This window comes from Paroedura picta, chromosome 11 (assembly GCF_049243985.1).
Source record: "Paroedura picta isolate Pp20150507F chromosome 11, Ppicta_v3.0, whole genome shotgun sequence".
NCBI lineage: Eukaryota > Metazoa > Chordata > Lepidosauria > Squamata > Gekkonidae > Paroedura > Paroedura picta.
The window spans coordinates 29,442,924-29,467,502 of NC_135379.1; the positions used below are offsets into that span (position 1 = coordinate 29,442,924).

Below are 24,579 nucleotides of genomic sequence, written 5' to 3' on the forward strand. Positions count from 1 at the left end.
TGGAGCCCAGCCTGTTAATGCAACACACAGGGGTCCTCGTTCAGTGATTGAGGTCAGTCACTAAATGTAAATGTGTTTTCTTATTTGTCTACTTCAGATTTAGTATAAGTGCCAGGATAGTTAACTGATACCAAGACATGTGGCTGTTTTAAATGTAAATTCAACAAAGTATTGTAAACTTCAGACTACTTCTACAATATGTCTCAGATTTAAAAATACAATTAAAACGTTTGACTTTAATTAATCTCAGTTCCCCATGTCCATTGTGCATATTTAATGACTCACAGCTAATCAAACTGAAAAAAACACAAATGAAATATACAATATATTTCTATGGTTTAAATTACATATTCCATGGATATTGCCCAAATGTTAAGTTAATTTACATTCCAGTGCTTGGGATCCAAAGGCATTTTTCAATTTCCAACTTCAGGAGATTTCCAAGCCACAGCTGGAGGCTGGTGACCCCTGGGTCAGGAATGTTCCCTCAGGTTGGGAGGCGGAGTCTTAAGAGTCCAAGGCTGGGCAGGAGCTTTTGACATGTAGCCAGCCCCCAGGAAGGCCACAGTGCAGGTTTGCATCCTAGCGTTTGTTGTATTCCTGGGTACAACGGGCTTTGCTTCTAGTCAAGTAAATAAACTTGATCTGTTTGGCATGCGAAACATTTTATTCCAACCATTCCTGAAAGACAGTGAAATGGACATGACCTTTGAAAGACTTCTAATCCTGCTTCAGCCAGCCATGCTGTGGACAAATCAGATCCCATTTCCACTACTTCCTGTGAATTCCATGCTACAAGTGGTCACAATCAGTACTGCAATTCACCAAAATTTAAAAACAGCATGGACCTCTCATTTCGATTCAGAACATTTCTGTTTTGCACATTTTGTGACGTGACAGAACTGTGGGAGCCTTCCTGACCTCCTTAAGCAGGTTGCTCCAGAAGGTGGGAATCTCCACAGGGAACGTCTATGAATGGGCAGCTGTTGATTTTCAAGTAGGAATCTTCAGCAGACTTTACTGAAATGAGTGAAATTATCATGGGGAAGCAGAGCAGGAGAGATGGTTCTGCAGGAGGTGGGTTCCAAGTTATGAAGGGCTTTGTTAATGATAATGTATCTTGTGCCTGGTAACTGCCTGGTAGCCAATGGAGTGACTGTGGAACATAAGTCACACAGAGGTTTTGCCTAGCACCAGCTAGTAATAGGGCTGCCATGTGCTGAACCAAATGGAATTTCTGAGAGAGCCATGTAAAGTACATCATAGTAGTTTAACCTCGAAGTAATCGTTGCATGAGCCCATGTTACCAGACAGGCTGAGTCAAGGTAGGGGATCATTATTCAGGTTAATTCAGGTGGAAGTTTTTGTTTGTTTAAATGAGTTGACGTGCTTTCCAGATACAAAGTCTTATGTCAATATTTGATGTGCAGAATACATGTCCAGCTCTTGATCACTCTTTAAAAAACAGTAACCAAACTTAATATCTTTACAGATCTTTTAAGTTCTTAAACTGAGAAAGAACACAATTCGGAATCAACATATATTTTATTAACAAATTTTCATACTATCATACAAATATCCATTCTTGATAGCATGTCCATCAACTCATCATAGGTGTCCCAACAAAATATAACAAACTACAGGGGGCGGGGAAGATGGCTGCTCAATAAGCTCAGTTTACATTGAGCTCCTGATCTGGGCGGGGGCTAATAATAGCTGCGAGAGCCAGAGGTAGGTGGGGAGCGCTAGCCCCGCTTACTTTCTCTCCCTGGGGACTTTTTTATACCCTGGGGAGCCTATTCTGATCCGTGGGGACTAGATCTCTGGATCATCAGCCACCCGTGCTTGAGGCCAAGGAGCAGCCACTGCCATATTCTCTTTTGAACTTTGTTTAATCTAGTATTAGAAATGCTAGCAGCCAGGATTCGAGCAACTGATAAGCTCTCTGGGTTAAAAGACAGAGAAGAATTTAAGCTAGAAATCTATGCAGATGATGTTGTGTGTGTATTAACTAATCCTACGATTTCCATTACAATGCTGTTTGATTTATTAAAGAACTAGTAAGCAAGCCCGCTACAGGGAAATGCAGCGGGCGCTAGGACTCACCGGCGGCGGGCTGGTCGGCGTCGTCGTCGGTGGCGGCGGCAGCAGGCTTTTGTAGGCAGCAGGCAGGCAGGCTCCCTCAGGCGTCTGGCCGGGAGCAACTGCGAGCCGCGCTGTGCGCGGCTCGCAGTTGCTCAGGCTGGGAATCAGAGGGACCAATCGGCAGGCGCTTTGCGCCTGCCGATTGGTCCCTCCGATTGTCTGTCGTGATGAAGGGTCCAACCCGGACCCTTCCTCATCACGGACAAAGCCCACCTCAAGGGGGCTTAACGAATTATTTAGTCCGTGGCGCCCGTGGCGCCACGGGCTGTTTAAAGATAAAGATTTGGTGCACATTCAGGTTACAAGGTAAATAGGGGTAAAACTAAAATTATTCTGGTTGGAATATCAGACAAATGCAAAGCTTATTAGAGACAACTGTGCATGTGACATTAACCTGGAGATGCACGTGCATGTGACATTAACCACAATTCCTCACCTCTACCACTGTGACCTTTTTTCAGGCTTTAAAAAACAATTATGTAATTGACATATTGCTGCAGCATTATGACAATCTAATAGTTTCTATGGATTCCCAGATTTATTTTTTTATTAAGCCTCCTAATACTTTTCATGATGCAACAGCACTGACTATTGATATTTTACCCCATTTCAAAACCTGTTATAAGAGTATGGCTGTGAAACTGTTTTTCAGTTAATTATGCTTAAAATAATTTTGTGCAATATGCTGTTAGATTTTTAAATACTTCAATAACAATCCTAAAAACTGTTCTTATTCAATGGTTTGTTATAAGCAAAGTTATATATCTATGTTACTTTGACTCTGTGAAGGATCAAGCCTCCCTGGACATATGGGTCCCCAGGTACTGTGTGCGAATAAAAGAAAAACTTTATTAAAATTATATAGCGCTTACTATAGGAATTTAGAAAAAGGATTAGATATGGCTTTTAATACAACACAGAACTCACGAGACAGACAACACAAAACAAAATACTAGCTTACAGCCTGATAATTACTCATTTTAAATCAGGTGGCTCTACCTTTAGTTTTATGTAAAAAGCAAGTCCTTATGCAAAATCTCCTATGATTCTTCACAGTTTCATAGAAGATGGGCATGTGGAATCCAAGCTAGCATCTCTTCTCTATACCTAGGCCCAGATTTAACTTTTTGACCCAAGATATTTAGGTAGTCAACCAGGACCAATCAGGCACCCTCCCAACACAACTCCCAGGTTTTTCACATCAACAATTAGCCAAAGCCAAGAGCTGGCCTTGGAATGATAACAGGACCAGCTATGGCCAGGCACTAACTGCATACATCTGTAGACTGAAGGCCCTTCACATACCACACGTTGACCCTTGTCAAGGGGAGCACAAAATGCTTTGCTGGACAGGCTCATGAGGATAATTTGGGGAAGTTCAGACTGTAGATATACTAGCTCAGGAAGTATTACTGGGAAAATTCCACACTTGTATCCAGATTTCCCCAGAATCTCAGTCATGTGAACTGACAAGGGGTAATTTTGAAGATTAAACTGACCTGTGTCCTGAAATATTTAAAGAGAAGTCCCAATTGAATGTCCCTAAATCAGAGCCTTTAGGCACATTCTTAAAACCAGAAGTTCTAAAGCTGTCATACAGACTGTGACCCTACAAATAATTCTGCTCATACATTAGTTCTGCACATGAAGCTACCTTATACTGAATCAGGCATTGGCCCATCAAAATCAGTATTGTCTACTCAGACTGACAGTGGTTCTCTGGGGTTTTATGTCTTTTGCATCATCGATAACCAGATCCTTTCAGCTGGAGATGCCAGGGATTGAACCTGGGATCCTCTGCATACCAAGCAGATGCTCTAGCACCCAGCCACAGCCCTTCCCCTAGTTGTTATATGTTCTACATAATGTGCAAAACAAATCTCTGATACAAATATAAATTTATTGTCCATGTTAGTAGGAGTAACATGATTATATGAGAGTTAAACAGTATAGCCCATGCTTTGCTATGTATACAAATTTAGAAAAGAACAGTACCATAAATGTGAAGGTTATTTCATAACATCCATTCCTGTATATTGAGAAATAAATATAAGTGAAGCACAGATTCACACTAAGAGACTATTGTTGCCGTGTAATTCCCAAATCCTGTTTGGCAGGTTTGTTCCCCATACTCAGTGTTTGTTTAAGCTGAAGGTGAAGATTTCTGTAAAGCAGTTTGATAGTGAAGTTATAGGCAAGTTCAAAGTTTTATTTTGATACAAGATCAGCTCTGGAGAGTCAGCAGTAATATAGTAGCAAATAAAGTAGAAAATAAAAAAATAAAAATAAGGGGGACACATGGAGTGCAACAAGCACAAAACAATCAGTGTGGGTTGTGGGAAGATGGAGAAAATAAGAAAATCTCCATTTGGTTGGACTTTTGAACAGAAAATACTGAGATTGCTCTTTTAAATGATAAACTGTAAGACATTTTTTGTTTTGTATTTCATAAATATGCCAAATTGCACAACATTTTGTATGCTAAAATATGATGTATTTAATTGTCTCAAAGCAGTAAAACAAATATCGCTTTTAACAAAAGTATTCAATATATTTACTTTTTTACTAAAATGCTGGACTGGTTTAGAGAAAGCAGATGTGACTCAATCCAACACATTTTTTTTTTTTTACAGCAACTGAAGACAGTTGAGGAAAAGCTCAAGGGTCCTTTAGTACCTTAAATACTAACAGAATTTGTGGCAGGGTATGAGCTTTCATGGGTCACTGCTCACTTCATCAGATACAGCCAGAATATGAGTCCATCTGTACTTGTACCTTGGGGAGAGGCTTGATTTTAGATGGCAAATGACAATGGCAAGTGACTAACTATAACAGGCATGATTGGACTAGATGTGATAAGCAGAGGGTAGTAGCTGTTCTGACCAAGCTGTTCTGACTGAGCAGTAATACCAGGACTCTCTCAGCCTCACCTACCTCACAGGGTATCTCTTGTAGGGAGAGGAAAGGGAAGGCGACTGTAAGTTGCTTTGAGACTCCTTTGGGTAGAGCATTGATAATGAGACAGGAAACCTACCGTATTTGCCGGCATATAAGACGACTGGGCGTATAAGACGACCCCCCCAACATTTCCACTCAAAATATAGAGTTTGTTACATTACATTACAGTACTATGGGCCACTATGGGCAGCTATGTCATAGAATCATAGAATCATAGAGTTGGAAGGGGCCATACAGGCCATCTAGTCCAACCCCCTGCTCAACGCAGGCTTAGCCCTAAGCATCCTAAAGCATCCAAGAAAAGTGTGTATCCAACCTTTGCTTGAAGACTGCCAGTGAGGGGGAGCTCACCACCTCCTTAGGCAGCCTATTCCATTGCTGAACTACTCTGACTGTGAAAAATGTTTTCCTGATATCTAGCCTATATCGTTGTACTTGAAGTTTAAACCCATTACTGCGTGTCCTCTCCTCTGCAGCCAACAGAAACAGCATCCTACCCTCCTCCAAGTGACAACCTTTCAAATACTTAAAAAGGGCTATCATGTCCCCTCTCAACCTCCTTTTCTCCAGGAACATTCCCAAGTTTCTCAACCTGTCTTCATAGGGCTTGGTCCCTTGGCCCCAGATCATCTTTGTCACTCTCCTCTGTACCCTTTCAATTTTATCTACGTCCTTCTTGAAGTGAGGCCTCCAGAACTGCACACAGTACTCCAGGTGTGGTCTGACCAGTGCCGTATACAATGGGACTATGACATCTTGTGATTTTGATGTGATGCCCCTGTTGATACAGCCCAAAATGGCATTTGCCTTTTTTACCGCTGCATCACACTGCCTGCTCACGTTTAATTTACAATCCACAAGTACTCCAAGGTCTCGTTCACACACAGTGTTACCTAGAAGCGTATCCCCCATCCAGTAGGCATGCTTTTCATTTTTCTGACCCAGATGCAGAACTTTACACTTATCTTTATTAAATTGCATCATGTTCTCATTTGCCCATTTTTCCATTGTGTTCAGATCTTGTTGAACTCTGTCTCTATCTTCCGGAGTATTTGCCAGTCCTCCCAATTTGGTGTCATCTGCAAACTTGATGAGTAGTCCCTCCACCCCCTCATCTAGATCATTAATAAATACGTTAAAATGTACCAAGCCCTGAGGTACCCCGCTACTCACCTCTCTCCAGTCTGATGAAACACCATTGACAACAACTCTTTGAGTACGGTTCTCTAACCAATGCCCTATCCACCTGACTATCTGAAAATCCAGATTGCAGTCCTTCAACTTATCCATCAGAACATCATGGGGAACCTTGTCAAAAGCTTTACTAAAATCCAAGTAAATGACATCAACCGAATTTCCACAATCCAGCAAACCTGTTACTTGGTCAAAAAAAGGAAACCAGGTTGGTCTGGCAAGACCTGTTGGAGACAAATCCGTGCTGACTTCCTTGGATCACCAAATTGTCCTCCAGATGTTTGCAGATCACTCCCTTTAATATCTGCTCCATTATCGTCCCCACAACAGAGGTCAGACTCACTGGTCTGTAGTTTCCCGGGTCATCCTTCCTCCCGTCCCAAATGAAGTGCACCCGGTGTATAGGATGACCCCGCCCACTTGGAGGCATGTTTTTCAGGGGGGGAAAGTAGTCTTATACGCCAGCAAATACTGTAAATATAGATTCAGTATCTGAAGAAGTGAGCAGCGGCCCACAAGAGCTATTTAGTATTTTGCTGTTTTGTATTTAACTAGAAATAAAGCCTGCTGTAGTTTTAATACAGCGGGTGCTAGAGCCGCGGGGGCCCCAACCAGCAGCAGCCATGGTTATGCTTCTCCTGGCAGCTCCAGCGGCCAGGAGAAGGCAGTGCCCCACCCAGCGCCAGGGATCTTCAGCCTTCTCCCGGACGTTGGAGCGGCCTCACCGCGTCTGCGACGCAGCGAGGCCGCTTCAGCGGCCGGGAGAAGGCTGTGCGCCCCCCCCCCTCCAGCCTTCTCCCGGCCGTTGGACTCTAGCTCTTTTGTACTGCAACAGACAGATTCACATAGCTACTCATCTTGATCTATCTCTAAGGAAAAGCCTTCCAAGTGTTGTGGGCAGGAAGTGACGGGGAAAATAAAGGTCTCAGAAAGTGGCATGGATTTGCTACGTGTGAATGGCTACATGAATGCTACCACACTGAAATCAAAGAATAGAAATGCACTGAATCTATACTGTCATGTTATTTTTTTAAATCCTAAATTGGATTTTATGTGCTTTGTATAATATTTTAAGGTTTGTAGCCTGCCACAAAGGCCTTCTGCAGCTTCTAAATATTAAACTTTACAATGTGAAGGAACAGGGAAGAACCAGCTTTCTTGCAGACATTTGATTTGGACTTCAGGATTTTAGTAACTTTTCACAGGATTTATTCAAGGCATGAGCTTTCGAGTGCAAGCACTCTTCGTCAGACTATGAACTGACCATCATCACGCCTTGAATAAATCTTTGTTGGTCTTAAAGGTGCTACTGGACTCTGATTTTATTGTGCTACTTCAGACCAACACGGCTACTCATTTGAATCTTTTCACAGGATGTTATTCAAAAGCAGAGAATCTCCAGGTAAACAGACCTGCATGCAGTTCAGGCTATTTCCATTAGATGGCAGCACTGCTAGCATTATTGGACACAAGATAGTTGCTCAAGTGAGAAAAGATAGGGTATTCAAGGGTTAAGGACAGACTGCAAAAAGCTGTTTAACGCTCAGCTGGAGCTTTGATATTAGCCTTAGCTTAGTTTTATCAACATACCAAATAAATGGCAAAAACAAAACACAGCATGATTTACCTGAGGGTTACCTGCTGCTATGCAGATTCCTATACCAATTTGCCATGAGCTGTGTATGCCTTAATGATGCACTTCTTGACCCAGGTAGCAAGTGGATGTGGAGGCTTTCTTGCCACGGTTCTGTGAATTATGAGCCACAAATGCTGCGTCTGACCGTCAAAACTCTGCCATTCGTTACAAATAGATACGGAGTACCCTGCACATGTCCAAGTAGTGGCGCTTCAGAAATTCGGAAGAACCAGAGGCTGCTTCAGGTGAAAATGGGAATTCACTTTCTGGTTGCAGCTGGGGTCTGGCCTGAAGGTGCAGAGCCGACATGATGGCTACCAGGAACGCTACTTTCCACGACAGAATGTTGAGGCCTGCCTTTCCAATGGGCTTGAAATGCTGGCAAGCAGATTTGGGTGGCCTTCATGGGATGTATGGCAGACATCATGAATATATGATGCGTTGGTCATTTACTCCTTTAAGTGTAATACTGTTCCAGTTTAGGTTCACTAGAAAGATAAAAGGAGGGACCACCATCCTCTTCCTAACAATTAACCAGGCTCATGCATAGATTATACAATGGATGTTGACATCTTTAATGTACATCTCAGATCAATTCATTGTGCTACTCAGAAATTCTTGTCCAGATGCAAGCTGACAAGCCAGATTGATACTTACACTAAAATGGTTGCTAATCATGCCTGCTAGAGCAAATAATAATTGTAAATATAAACTGAACAGCCTTTCCACTTTTTTCCTTTTTCCTTTATGCCTCACTGCTGTGTTACAGGGAGAAATTCAGTATCTTTGTTCTCCTGATTTGTCTGTAATGGTTAGGCAGAGTTTTAACCAGTTCATGCATGCTTATTAGTGACACCAAACCCCAGGCCTAAAAAAGATTACCATTTTACTGTACCTGTCTTTAAGAAGGCTAGATACATTCCATTTGCAAATAAAAACTGACACCATCAGAATGATTATCCAGCCTCTAGATGCCATGCTAGAAAAGAAATATCTATAATTGATCTTTAACTTTCAGATCAGCAGCTCTCCTTTACTGCTACAGTTACTATTCTGCTTTTATATAATACTATTGAATGACAGGATGTACCTTATTTTTATCCCACACTTCCTCCAGGATGCTTAGGTGTGCCTAGTTCTCTCCCCCCTCCCCCCAGTCATTTTATTTTCACACTCCCTCTGTGAGATAAATTAAGGGAGTAAATGGTCCAAGGCCTCCTAGTGAATTCCGTGGCTGAGAGGGAGCTAACATTATTAAAACTTACACAAATGGCATGTGCCTAATATGGATATCCTGTTGTAAATTTTAAAACAACTAAGTCGTAATCTCTGTAACATAACCCGCACATCATTGTGCAGGTTTACCATAGAGAGCTGCAGGTACCCTCTCCTTGCTGTTACATAACATTACCCCACATACTAGGCACATATATTGTCAGCATTTACTTTGGTATGTCTGAACAATGAGAAGATGCACTCTCAAAATTAATATGGAGGGGTTCCCTGGTATTTCTATCTGAATGCTGGCGGTTATTCCATTTCAGACATTTGCTGCAACATATCTGCCATGGTATGGGAGGTGGGCTCAATCCCATAATTAAAGTTAGGAATGTGATAAATTTAGTACACACATTAAAGATCTCTGGTTAAGTCCCATATTTGTTTGATTCAGCATAACATGTCTGAATAAGGTAATTCAATTCTTCCTCTTTTTAATGTTATTTGAGCTCTTTAACATAATTTGGTGGGCTATTACATTTGTTATGGCTGCTAGTTTTGCCCTCAACACTTATGACCTCAGTCAGAACAAGATTTAAAATTTGAGATGATGTGAGTAAGGTTTATTAGATTTATTCTAAGAAAGAATCTGCCTGGCTTAGAATAAGATCCAAATGAAAATACATGTGATTTATGGACCTGTCTATTTTAAAGATTTATATGTAGTGTAGGATGATTAAGTAAGAGACAGACCTGATTATATGAAATATGTAATTTTTGTAATGCAATAGTGGAAGCAAATTGCTAAACAGCACCAGCATAACAATGACTAGATAAACATTTTCATTACAATATTACCGCACAGTAGGAAAGCTGAGTTGTGCAAGTCTCTGATTGTTTTGAGTTTCTGATTATTTTGATTCCCCCTTCTAACAAGCATAAGCCCATTACGCACACACATCTTATTACAGATTTTCAGAGCAATAAGCCTTTAATCTTGACTTCGGATTCTGTGCCTCATACTCCACTCTTTTTCCTCTGTTGTATTTATTTTGCAGCTACAATTTTTTAAAATTCACTATTCTAAATGAGGGTAGAACATCACTTGTGATGTGTGTGTGTGTGAGAGAGAGGGGGGGGGGAGTGACCAAAGTTTATTTTTTAAAAACAATGCAATTGCCTTATTATAGTTGCATAGTAGCATCCATCATCAGCCTTCCATTTAATACCTTGTAGTTCAGGTTTTGTGCATGCATTTTAGCGTCAGTGTATTGAATTAAAACAAAGAGGAAAATACAATGTTGAAATTGACAAGACTTTTTTTTAAACTGACAAGCAGCTGCAAAGCCTCGTTTTCCATCTTGTGCAGCACTAGGAGATTGTGTTATCAGCCACTGTGAAAAATGGGAGAGTCATACAATCTCATCATATGGGGGAACATGTTGAGTGTACAGAATGCACAGTAAAACCCACTGATGCTGGCATTACAGGCTGTGATTATTGGCAATATGTGTATGTGTGGCATTACAGGCTGTGATTATTGGCAATATGTGAAGTCGGCTGCAACCCCACCATGCTTTGCACACGGCTGCAATTTCTATGGGGGAGGAGGCCTCTGGCAGAAGCTCTGGAGAGCTTTTATAGTTGTGTGCCACTACATTGGTGAAAAAGGGGGAGTATTTTTGCTGATGCCCTAGTGCAGTTGCATAGTAATGCTAATTTCCTGAATTTCCTTACAAATTTGCATGTTTTTTTCTTTATGATTCTCTGCGTTGATCCTGCACACTGGACGTGATCTTGGCATTCTCAGAAAACCTGGAGAAATAGCGACCAGAAAGTGAATTGAGCACTGAAGGGAGGAAAATCAATGCAGAACAACAAAGAAAACCCATCAGACATGCACAGTAAAAGTGAGGGAAAACATGTGTGCCATAAACGTCTTGAAAGGGAAAATTCCACTGTGCATAATGAAGTACCCATCCCATACGTGTCTGCAGCTGCACATTCTACACCTCTTACAGAGGTGGAAGGGATATGGCTCATTTGTCATAGTAGACCACTGAAGGACCATCAACTTCTGTGGAAGTGCATATGATGATGTTAAAGCTGCTGATGTATCTGGTAGAATGCTTCATAAAAGCCTTCCTGTAGGGAGCTCTGTGTGTGTGCGTATGGGTACTCTAGACCTGAAACAGCCATGTTTCCGATTAAGGCCAAATGAAGGACTGAACCAAAGCTTTTATGAACATGTGTTTGATGATTTAAACCAGTGGTTCTCAACCTTCCTAATGCCGCGACCCTTTAATACAGTTCCTCATGTTGTGGTGACCCCCAACCATAAAATTATGCAAGTGTTTCTAATTTCTTTCACAGAAATTAAACCGAAACTGACCAATGGCGTGAAGATCCATTGTTCATGATTGTATATAAATTGGTTTTTTTCCCCAGGGATTCTCAGCTCACCTCTGCCTCTTGTCCCACCATGCCGATCTCGCTCTTTTCCGCTGCTCCAGAAAGACGAATGCTTTATCTCGATCTACCCCACAGGGCTGTTGTATAGATGGCATCCCTCCAGCCAAGCTGCTTGCCCTGCTGTGACCCTGTGAATGGGTTGTTCGACCCCCAAAGGGGTCCCAACCCCGAGGTTGGGACAGCAAGGACTACACAGACAGAGATACTCCATTCCCATGTAAACTGTTTCATCACTGACCTCACAAATGGGACATAGTCCCAAATGAGCTCTTTAGGAATACCACATCAGGCAAACAATGCTTTCATCTTGGCCACAATCTTGTCAGCTGTTTTATTAGCAGCAGAACCTCAGGGTATTTGGAACACTGAGGTAAAAAATGTAATGGGCCAACTTGAATCAGGGCAATTCTGGGATCTCAAGGTTAGACTGAAATTCCTAACACAATGCACAATGTTTAAGCCATTGCTCTGTGTGAGCAGTCATGGTAGGCCAATATATATACTTTTGACTCCTGCATACCTTGAAGCAAGGCTGGCAATATCATAAGTGTATGCTATAATAAACTGCGTTTTCCCTAACAGCCAATGGAAAGCATTTCTGCAAGGCTAAGAAATGAAATTCTTCTTTCACTAAACTTGAATTTGTTTGTCATCCAGGCACCTTGGTTAGGGAAACTGGTCAGCTGTAGCCGTAAGGTCTGCACTGTCTCTTCAGATATGCCAGGTAAATAGGAGATGCAGTGCACCAATTGTGCTTCTCTGAATCCCACTACCTGGCATGTGGCACACCTGGAATCCTGCTTGCTACCCATAAACTAACGTGTAGTGGGTGGGCCAGGACCACTTTTTCAAACCTTGTTCATTAGAAAGTACTTAAAATAATGAAAAGGATTGACACAAACATGTACCAGAAGCAGTCCAGATAAACCTAAACACTGGATTTTACCATGCTTCTGGTAATTCATGATCTGACATCAGACAATCTAGAGGAAGAGGTGAATTCTGAACTTCTTATATACCAAAATTATTGCAGAAAAATGTCTGTTGTCTTTTAATCTGATTTTGAAATTCTGTTGAGCCGTGCAACTAAATCCTGTGTATGTTTACTCAGAAGTACGTCCTACTGAACTCTGTGGGCTGGGTCTAGGGTTGCCAAGTGCGTGTACAACCCCCCCATTCTGTCCCTTTAATAGAGACTTAATGGGATGGTATCTATCGGTAGTTATTTACAATGAAAAGCTTCAGCTGCCCATTTCCACACTTTAAGATAAAGTGGGCTGTCAAGTCTGGACTGACTTATGGCAACCCCATCAGGGACTTTCAAGGCAAGAGATAAGCAGAGGTGGTTTGAGATTGTTTTTCTCTGCGTAGGAGCTCTCCTCTCCCTTGGTGGCCTCCTATCCAAATATTAACCATGGCTGACTCTGCTTAGCTCCCAAGGTCTGATGAGATCAGGCTAGGCTGCATCCCCACACATCAAACTTCTATTTAAGGGTCAAGACATTTCCCTCCAGGCTTGTTGACAAACACAATAGGATCCCAGGCTTCTTTGCCGCTCATTAGAGACACCTTAATGATTTCCCATCTTCACCTTGACCACAGTGAGGTTCCCAGAAGTCCACTAACCCATGTGGGCTTGATTTCAGGAAGCACAGGATAATATTTCTATTATTTATTATTAAACATAACCCACCCCTCCCAACAAGTTGGGTTGGGGCGGCTTAGTTGGGGCGGCTTACAAATAAAAGGCAAACAGCCTTTACAGTAATATAAATACAATAAAAACACTAAGATCAACACCCCCCTCCCATTAAAACAGTGGGAGCAGGGGAGACATTGGTAGTTATGTAGCACTACTGCATAGAAGAGTTGTTTTTTATACCCCACTTTTCACTACCCTAAGTAGTCTCAGTGGCTTACAATCTCCTTCCCTTCCTCTCCCCACAACAGACACCCTGTAAGGTAGATGGGGCTGAGAGAGCCCTGATATTACTGCTCGGTCAGAACAGCTCTACCAGGAGTCTCAAAGTGGCTTACAGTTGCCTTCCCTTTCCTCTCTCCACAACAGATGCCCTGTGAGGTGGATGAGGCTGAGAGACCCCTGATATTACTGAAGAAGAGTTGGTTCTTATATGCTGCTTTTCTCTACCCGAAGGAGTATCAAAGTGGCTTGCAATCACCTTCCCTTTCCTCTTCCTGAACAGACACGCTGTGAGGTAGGTGGGGCTGAGAGAGCTCTGACAGGACTGCTTTGTGAGAACAGCACTGTCAGGGCTGTGACTAGCCCATGGTCACCCAGCCAGCTGCATGTGGTGGAGCAGTGAATCAAACCGGGCTCACCTGATTAGAAGCCACCGCTGTTAACCACTGCACTAAGATGGCTTGTATCCAAAACAATGGAACTTATTCCCAAGAAAGTGTGCATGAGATTACTTTCTTAAATTTACCAAATGGCCTCTGCTTTGATATTTTATTTGTATCATAGAAACAGTGCTGGCCTAACTCACAGTGTTTCAATGAGAACAAGTAACATATGTATTGTAAAACAAAATAATTTGTTACCAGTATAATTCATATATAGACAGAGCACTATTTTTTACATCATTCATTCATTGGATTTGTATACCGCCGCTCCCAGCAAGCCTGCTCGTGGTGGTTCACAATAACATAGCATCAAACAATTTACCCAATCCATAAAACCACATACAATATATACATAACAATCCTAAAACAGCTACAATTACAAGTGTTTATATTTTCTTGGCATTAGAAATCCCTGCCAATAATCAAGTTTGGAAATTTTATGACATTATAAGTGAAACAAATATACTTCTGATGAGAAACCTTCCCAAATGTATTCTAAATCAAGGGGTTTTATCAGTAACACAATTTGCATGAAACAAAATTGACCCAGAAAATTCTAATCTCAATTCGAATCTGATTTGTATAGCCTAATTTAATTTCTTCCCTAGTAAACTACATGGATTTTATGAATTATACCAATTAAATTGTCAAGCAGATTTATTGGCTAGGCATTTTAAAGACACATTCTTTGATATAATGTTCCAGTGTCATCTATTAGTTCTGCCTGCTTAGTTCCAGATTTTGATACCCCATGTGTATTGGAAAGCAGATCATTGGAACAGTTTTTAAAGAGGGCTATTCTAATAGATTAGCAAAGGACATTTTAGGAAAAGGGTCTCATACTTGGCATTCAAAGAGCCTCTTGTAGCGCAGAGAGGTAAGACAGCAGACATGCTGTCTGAAGCTCTGCCCATGAGGCTGGGAGTTCGATCCCAGCAGCCAGCTCAAGGTTGACTCAGCCTTCCATCCTTCTGAGGTTGGTAAAATGAGTACCCAGCTTGCTGGGGGGTAAACGGTAATGACTGGGGAAGGCACTGGCAAACCACCCCGTATTGAGTCTGCCATGAAAACGCTGGAGGGCATCACCCCAAGGGTCAGACATGACCCAGTGCTTGCACAGGAGATACCTTTACTTGGCATTCATTTGTTGTGCCTGCACTTTGAAGCTTTTATGAATGACAAATGTGTGCTCTCAATTTTTACGTCTAAATAGCTAATATATTCACTACTTTCTAATAGCTACATTTCAAGTTGACAATCAGATACATGTAATTAGCTATGAAGTCCTAGGAACATTTTTTTGAACCCCAAACATTACAGTTAAGGCCGTTTGATGCTCCCTGCTTTAGCTGGATTCCTGCCAGAGGGTTTGAGATATATGTGAAAACCTGTATGCTTGGCCTCAGTTTCGACGATGTCTTAATGAGAGTACTTTCTTGTTTAATATATGAAATCATAAGTTTGCTTTTCTGGGCAACTGAACATCCTCACACCCTCTAGCTGTCTCTTTCCCCATTCACGGATGAGATTCATTTCCAGCAGAACTGCCTCCAAGGAAAGGCATCTGCCACATGCAGTCACCACGGCCTGTTTTTTCTTCATCACCACTGCAGAGGCCTGGACAATCGTGGGGATGCACAGTGGTAGGCCGGGCCAGCGCCGCCCCTTCCCGGGGTCTGGGCCATTGCACTTCCGCAAAGGTGGGGGGGAGGGGGGAGGGAACAGGGAGTTTGGGGGGAGGTGGGAGGAAAGAATCTGGGTGGGGGAGAGGGAAGAGGGAGTCTGTGTGTGTGTCTGAGGGAGGGTGGACCGGGGAGGAGGTAAGGCAAGAGAGAGGTAAGGGTGACTAGGACAGGGAGAATGGGGGAAGGAGTTTGTGTGTCCATGTGTGTCTGAGAGATGGGGTGGGGGAGGGACCAGGGAGGAGGCTAGGCAAGCAAGAGGTAAGGGGGGGCAAGGGCAGGGGGGAATAGGAGGGAAGGATTTTGTGTGTGTCAGTGTGTAGGTCTGAGGGAGGGGGGAGCAAAGAGCCCCTGAGTAGGTATGTGTTCCACATACCTTGTGAGAGTATTTTCTTCAGGAGTCATCGTTGTCTCAGGTTGGTGAAGACACAGGGTCAGCTTTGTTTTTTCTCCTTCCCTCATTCTCACATGAGTCAGGTACTTCTGAAAGGGAGACACATACAGCCTAGCTTTCTCATGTGCAGGCAGCCCACCCCTCTCTAAAACACTCCTCATTTCGTGATCCAGAGAACGGATGGCCGTGTCCCTGATGGTTTCATGTTCCTGGGGCCTGCGACTATTTAGGCAGTCTAATTTTGGCTCAGAAATAGGTACATCTTCTCAGCATGGTTCATTAGGAAGGGGTTAAAAGACTGGTTATGATAGGAATGACAAAGCCCTGCAGGGATCCTATGAAGCCGCCGAACTGCCTCAGGAGTTTTAGAGCTGCTTAGAGATTTGATCACTGAGGGCTTTTCCTCAACACGCTTGCAATCACACCTTTTAATATGTTGTTAGCCTTGATTAAATCATCTGAAGTTGCGCTTGAATTTTTAACAAGGACTGTGGAATTGCAAAGAAAACTTTAAAAGCATTTTATTTTTTTTCTTGGAGGTTTGGGAGTAGAAGGTATGCAGAGGGCTTGGGATGTTGAGGGGATTTTTTTGTTGTTTTGTTTTGCAAAAGACCGGCCAGAGGAAAGGGGAAAGTTGGGTGGGGAAAGCCATGCACTTTCCATACACATGCCGCACAGAGAAGGATCAGTGAGGGCCATTCCGCACAAGGACCAATGTTGCCAATTGTTCACCGAATGCAGAAATGCTATATTAAATAATGGAATTTTGTCATTCTGCATACATTTTTTAGTGGAATATAGAAGTCCCAGTAGCGTTTCATTCATTCCCCACAGGTTTCCGGTCTCGCTGGAATCGCAACAAAGGAAGCGATTTTTTTCTGCACTTCTTCCCGCCCCTGGTCGTCAATCAAATGGAACAGCCAATGGGCTGTTGTGTTCATGCTCCCGAAAAGCCCCTTTCCCTTTTTTTAGAAAACCAACCACACCTGTTGCAACGAATCTGTGTTCAATTGTTGCATCGGAAAGACCTTTTTGCTCGTGTAGGAGCTGGCGATTAATCGTTTACACGCTCCTTAAGTAGAAAAAAAATCCCCCCCCCCCGCAGGCGTGATTTGTGGCTGAACTTACAGGCAGTGCTGAACAGGGGGCTGTGTTGTACTTGGGAACTTAGGGAGCTTTGTTTTACTTTAAATCACTTCTTTAGCCAGAGAAGCCTCACTCGTTCATTGCTTTCGCAGGTCTATGGGGGGAAAAATGGTGATTGCTTCTCTGGAAGTTCGGGGCAAGAGCGGGGGGAGGGACTTTCTTTCTACCGCTACATTGAGAACACACATGTCTTTCGCTGGTTTGTTGCAACTTGTGCGCAGGAGTGTAGCGGTTTTTTCAGGGGGAATCCACTTTTCCCGATTCCCCGAAAAGTGCTACAACGAAGCGCTTTTTGCGGGAGTGTTGCAGATTGTGTGCGACGTCATGCGGAACCTTGAATTTGTAGCGTTTACCAAAGGTAAAACTTCTGTTATATTTAAGTCATGCGGAATGGACCTGAGTTGGGGAAACAGATCTTTTTCTGAATGGGAGGAGGGAAACCTGCTAAAGCCCGCAACAAAAATGGAAGGGGAAGGGGAATTAGTCTCTCGAACGAAGATGGGGAAGGAGGTAAGAGGAACTGAATGCAGTGTGCTTTTCAGTGCAGAAAATTGCTTAAGCCAAGGATTTCGAAGTTAGTGCTTTTGAACTTTGCAGCCGGTAAGGAGCTGAAAACAGGAGCTCTTTCTCTTGGTAAACTTGGCGGGCGGGGGGGGGGGGGGGAAGGTTGCAAAGAGGGAATGGGAAAGCCGGCTAGAGCAAAAAGCAGCAGCAACAACAACAACAACAAAAAAGGGGGGGGAATCAGCCAGTCTCCCGAATGATGGGAGGGAGGGAGAGGAATGGAAGGCAGTGTGCTTTTCCACACAGATTGTTTAAGGTAGGGATTTCGAAGTTAAAGCTTTTGAACTCACGGGGTGGAGGGAAACAATTTTTATTTTCTAAATGGAGGATTGTGAGAGGGAGAGAGAGGAAAGAGATCTGTCCTTGCTTTTTAAATTAAAATTCCCAAGTCTCATTTGCTGCTACAGTCTGTGTGTGTGTGGGGGGGGGGGGGGTCGTTGTTTTGCATACCATCTCAGCAGATCTCGGCTGAGTAAAACAGCCAGTAGCTGATGCAAGGAGGATTTTGTTTGTTTGTGGCTGCTTGTTTTGCATAGGATGGAAGATAAAAACAACTCAGCCATCAGCTAAAGAGGGAAAAGTTGCAAAGGGCCCTCTTTTCTTCCCCTGTCTCCAATAAGCACAAAGCACACCTGGGGGACTGTACAAAAATCTCTACACATATCCACAAAAAGCCCTTTTCCTGCATAAGCACTCCAAAAGCTCCCCCTCCCATAAGGACGCTCAAGCACTTTTCAAAAATCCCCCATGCTGCTTGGAAGCGCTTCCCTCCCCCCTCCTAGTTCCCACATACAAGCATTTCCCCATTAAGATCTCTATAAGCACGTCCCCCCCTCCACATAGCCTTAGTTCCTCGCTGCTGGCCCACCCCATTAGTCAGGAGAAACAGAATCCCACCCCGAGAGGAAGTCTTGCCTTCTCCCGTGCCATTGGGTGCCAGAGCCAGACAGGAAGTCCCACCTCTCTTGCACTCCCATTGGTCAGGAAATGGCCACCATCTTGCCAGTAGCTCGAAACCGGCTGCCCAAAAGGGGGCATGGCACTTGTCACTTCAGTCAGGAGGGTGATTGTGATTATATTAACTCCTTTATTATTCTTATATTATAGATTAACAATACAGACAGAACTCAATAAGAGTCTGCCTTCAGCATACCAGTATAACCTTGCTCAGAGTGATGTGCAAGAAATCAATTAGTATCGACTTGTATGAATGACATCGCCCCCACACAAGCTGCAGAAATGGCTAAAAGGCAACATCAAAAATAATGAACTGGGAGGGGTGGGTCCCAGTGAAGAAACAAATATAGAAAAATATAGATGCACTGGGGAACCAATAAGGCAATAAAATATCCAGAATGGACCTATATATTCAGTAATTCTTTATCCTTATAATTTCACACAAGTCCCGAAGCGTTTCGCCTTACAGCTTTTTCAAGGGACAATGGTTTTTATATTTAAGGACCAACTTCAACTTTATAAAGGAATCTCTTGACAGAGTATAAGGTCATACTAACAATAGCTAAACGTAGCTTGTGGCGCTCCAGGTCGGAACTTGTGTGAAAATATAAGAATAAAGAATTACTGATGAGAGAAGACTCTATAAAAAACAAACAATATATTATACCAAACTGTCTGGATCTGAGCCGTTCCTGGATCATCTTCCTAATTTATTCGTGATGCTGGTGGACAGAAACACAGAATGAAGGAGCCGAGTTCTAAAATGGTAGAATGGACTGCACCACTTCAGACTACAGGGAGATGGAGCACCACATTAAAAAACAGGAAAACCCAAACCCCTCCCTGCACATAGTAAGCCAGTACAGCAAAGAGGAAGCTTCTAACTCTGCCTTTTTGTTTGCTGTGTTGGTTTCTTACTTGCAGGGTGTTTTTTTTTTTTAAACAACGGTAGAGTATTCCGGAGAGGTGATCTCTCGCTTGCAATCTGAAGTGGTGCAGTCCACTCCCCCCCCCCCTCATTCCTCCTGGCATGTGTCCATCAGGTGTAAATTTTGAGATGACTACAGTCCAATTGCGGCGGGGATCTGCGATAGTGGGCGTGGCTGGCGGCAGGTCCAACGTTTATCTCACGTTTTCATCTTGACCGAGAACTGCTGCAAGGAAGGGGAACGGCCGGGAAGCCCACGCCGTCCCAGTGCAGGAGCCCTACCTACAGTGCCCGCAGGGCCTTGCGGTCCCTCCCTCTGCCAAGTTCCTCCCCCGCCAGCCACACAACGCTGGGTTCTGACGACCCTCTCGCCTCTTCTCTTCCTTGGAATAGCACCTCCCGCAACGGCGCCGACGGAGGCCCTGCAGCCCTCGAGCCCAAAATCCGGTGCAGCAGCTGCAGCGAGGAGGAGCGCCGTCTCCAGTAGACGCTTCCAAGGCGCCCGGAGATGAGGGTGCGGCGTTGCTGCCACGCTGAGCACGGCGCTCTCTCCCGCTCATGTTGGCAGCCGGGAGAGGAAATGCGCAGAACGCAAGGACGGAGCTGTCGAGGTGCCGCTGCTGCCGCCGCTCTTCGGAGCCCGCCTTCCTCCCGGCTCTGCTCCTGCTTTGGAGCTCTGCCTAGTTCGGAAGAGCCGGCAGCACAGTCCTGGCTTCAGGAAGTATCCAGGTCCGCTGAACAGGTGGCCGCTTGGCTTGGGCAAGACCGGGCTGCGGCCTCCCGCGGGAACTGCAGCCGGAAAGAGACGCCCCGACCCTCCTTCTCGGATAAGGGGAGCTGTCTGCAGCAGCGACGTAGCGGAAGACAAGTGGCAGAAACTGCGAAGGGTGCCGCCACTGAAGACAGCAATCCCAGTCAAAAGGTGAGGGGGTTTGGGACTGACCCTCCCCCTCCGAAAGCAGCAGCGATTGTGTTTTGCCAGCGACCCTCAATGGCCATGACGATGGATGGGGCACAGTACAGAAGGATCCAATCGCTACAGAATGAATGATGGACATTGGGAAATGCCGCATTTCCCTCTGGCCATTCAGCAACAGCCAATACCTTCCAATGGCCCTTAGATGCCATTCTCTTGAACATGTCCCATCTGAAGGCACGCAGAAAGGCAAGATATAACTTTCGTGCATGTCAAATGAATGCCTGCTATGAAATACCATCTTGAAGCTGTAAAATATCACACACACCCATCAGCAATTACATCCTGTGACTTTCAACCCTCTTCCACTTGTTCCACACAATTAGTGTGGCGCCTAATTCTGAAAAGATTTGACATCTCTTTATTATGTTTGTTCTGTGGAAACTCCCCAGCATTTCAACTTAATAAAACCTTGAACATTAAATAGACTTGTCTCCAAGTCCACAATTATGGGGCCAAGGAGAGAGAACTTAGGTTTTGATTGTTTACGTTCCTGCAACATCCCTGACACATTCTCTTACCTCTTGTCCCTTCCCCCATGAGTCTCACTTCACAGAAAGTATGGCTCTAAATTTGTCTTGAGTACTATGGGTGTTTATTCCCACTTGCTCCCAAATAAAATGGCTGCTTCTGGCTGTAGAAACTTCAAAGGAATTTTAAAACTTCCAAACTAGGGTTAAGTGGCATATAAATCCTGTGAGGTCAGGATGCTGTATAATCCTGTATGTTTCAGAACATATCACTGATGTGCAGTGTATTGATGTGATGCCAAGCCAATATTGAATTTATATATGACAACAGAATAAACCTCAGATGGATAGGTCAAACTAAAAAATGGCTCCCTTATCTGGAAAATTAGAAGAGGGTGATTTTTAAAGCCACATGATTTTCTGCCAGAAGCCAGGAATAGTTGGTTCCCTCCATTTCTATATATAAATGATATAATTCAGCTTTTGTTTTTAAAGCATTACTGTGGGTTTCACCTTCATATTCTTAAAATTCTGTAGTTTTCCAAAATCTTTGTGCTGGTTCTATCTTTCACTGAGAACCATGGGAGTTCTGCTGATTTTAACATGTGGCTTTAAGCATTTAATTGCCTTTTGCTTAAAGAGAATATGCTGTATTATAGATTCCCAAGTCAGAGTTGCAGCATATTTAAACTAGGCTACAGCAAAGCCATATCAAGAATGTACTTTGGTCCTATCGCATAAAAAATCAGAGCACATATTTTAAAATAGGTATCATCCAAAAGGTACCATCTATCAATCTTACCTTTTGTATTGTCTTATTTATATGAAAGATGTATGTACATTCTAGCTATATCTGAAGGAGCAGTGATTCACCTGCCACAAATATTGCCATTCTTTAAGAATTCTACTGTATGCTATTCTAGTGTAATCAATATAGTCCAGTACCAACCAAAAGCTGTGGTTGGAGTAGATTTCAGTGCATTTACAATACGAATCCAACACATAGGTAAAATTTATGGGCAGTTGACAGTATTATTTGTGTGGGTTTGATATTTGACCCGAAAGGCTTTATTTTCTGTTTAATTCTGTCCACAGCTGATGTTCAACATCATTTAGGATACAGTCTTGTGTTCTGTGCTTGTATGCTTATTAATTCTACAGATTCCTGTGAAAATGGAAGTTTTCAACCTAGCTGAGTAGTTCAGTCTTATGTTTGCTCAAAGTAAAGTCTGTTCAATGAAACTTACTCTCAAGTATGCATAGCATTGCAGCCTTGGGGGGAAAATACAAGACTTTATGAAAAAGCAATTAGGGTTGTCAACAGGCCTGAAGAAAAATGTAATATCCCTTCATTACAGGCTTAAGTTTTGGAAATGGGCAGTTGTGTTACTCAGATTGCTGTGGAATTATTCAGAAGGGGAATTAGCTTGCGAGGGGAGGGGCAACCGGAGTCTGGAGATGAGAATTCCTTAGACACCTTGAATTAAACTAGACTTTAATTTTCTGAATCAGAGTTGGTACTTATTTAAATGACAAACACAGAGCCACAATACAACTTCTAGAAGGGAGATGTTAGCAAATGGGAAAATACTGCAGCTGATCCTGAGGTGAGGATGGTTTCCAGGCAAGCAAAAAGATGGGAGACTCAGATGACCAGCACCTAAGATCAAAGCAACGTGTTGGGCATGTTAAGAGCACAGCAGTTTGAAGGGCAGTATTTGAAAATCCTGGGCTGCCCACATGTCAGTCTCCCGATTGGTTTCTGATATTTTGAGTACCTGATAGGTGAATTTGAAATGTGAGGTCACTGAGCTGGGGGTTCAGAGTGTGACTCATGGTCAGGGATTGTGAAAACAGTGTCTTTGATGAGCCATGTTGATAGGATTAGTGTTCTCTCCAGGTGGGGATATAGTTAGGCTCTCACCTGGACTGGGCATAATGGCTCACACTGATCTGTAGAGAAGAATAAGGGCCATTGGTACAAGATGTAGTCAAGCCTGACCACTTTGCCCAAGAAATGTATCCAATAACTTTCCATATTGAGTGTCTGTCAGTCTGGACTCTATGCCAGCCTGCACAGTGCCCAATACGTGCCAGGTATATGGAGGTGACTTCTTGAAGACTGCCTCCTCTATTGGGGCACTTGCCAGGGTAATAGTGGATGCTTTTCACAGCACATGGTAAATAATATCACACAACCAATAACATCCCTATTCAATCTATTAAAAGTACAGGGCATTCCTCTGCAGATCTGCTGTCAACCCTAAAAGCAACCAAACAGTACATGCAATGAACCATTCAATCCATCATATATGGTCATGAAAGCATATGGGTACATTTATTACCACATGTGCTTCCTTTTCACATGTGTACTGTCCAACTTGGGTTCAGAACAGCGAGAACCACAACCAATTTGGGAGGAATTAAGCCAAGGAGAAACTTCTTTCTGCTTCCACAACCTAGCTAGCTTGGTAAACTGATACACTTGCCCACTAGGGAGAGCAGAACATGTGATTTACCACACACTTGCCCACTAGGGAGAGCAGAACATGCGATTTACCTGGATAGTGCGCAAGCAACCACAAAGTGTCTCTAATAGGCTACCAGTAACCATGAAACCACCAGATATTTTGCACAATTTTGAAATGTATTGAAAGAAATATGGGAGTACACAAATGAAAATAGCATTCCAGCACTTAATGTGAAAGAGAGCCAAGTCCCATTGAATTTTATGGGTCTCATTTCTTCTGGTTTAAAAGATATAGAATAAATAGCTGATCAGAAATTATTGGAATAGTGTTTCTTGTCTAAAGATGAACACTCAAAATCTTGTGGAGGAGGAGAATGACATTAATCAAGCTGGTTATAGGGAGGAATATTGCAGATTCTTGTTCTTTGATGAGAGTTGATGAGAGTAAAGAAAACAAATTTGTCTTTGAGGTTTCAGTTATTGGATTTAAAACTGGAAACACCCTTTGTTGAAGTTTTTCCATATGAAAATATTCTGATTTATAAACATTTATAAGTATTTTAATTTATATCTAGCTCTGACCTAGATAGCTGTATCCATTGGCAAAAGCAGCAAAACTCCCACTCTGCCGGAAATAAAATCCTCCATGTTTGCCATAGCTTTAAAGGTAAAGGTATCTCCTGTGCAAGCACAGGGGTCATGTCTGACCCTTGGGGTGACGCCCTCTAGCGTTTTCATGGCAGACTCAATACGGGGTGGTTTGCCAGTGCCTTCCCCAGTAATTACCGTTTACCCCCCAGCAAGCTGGGTACTCATTTTACCGACCTCGGAAGGATGGAAGGCTGAGTCAACCTTGAGCCGACTGCTGGGATTGAACTCCCAGCCTCATGGGCAAAGTTTTCAGGCGGCTGCCTTACCACTCTGCGCCACAAGAGGCTCTTCTTGCCATAGCTTTACACCAAAGGAAATTAGGTCAAGGCATCTATTTCGGATTGTGTGGCATAG

At 43.2% G+C, this 24,579-nt stretch overlaps 1 protein-coding gene across 2 annotated transcripts in view; it reads left to right on the forward strand.

The window, feature by feature from the left end:
• CBX3 (chromobox 3) overlaps positions 1 to 24,579 on the forward strand; it is a 294,217-nt gene that overhangs the window by 236,889 nt on the left and 32,749 nt on the right. The window lies entirely within an intron of this gene.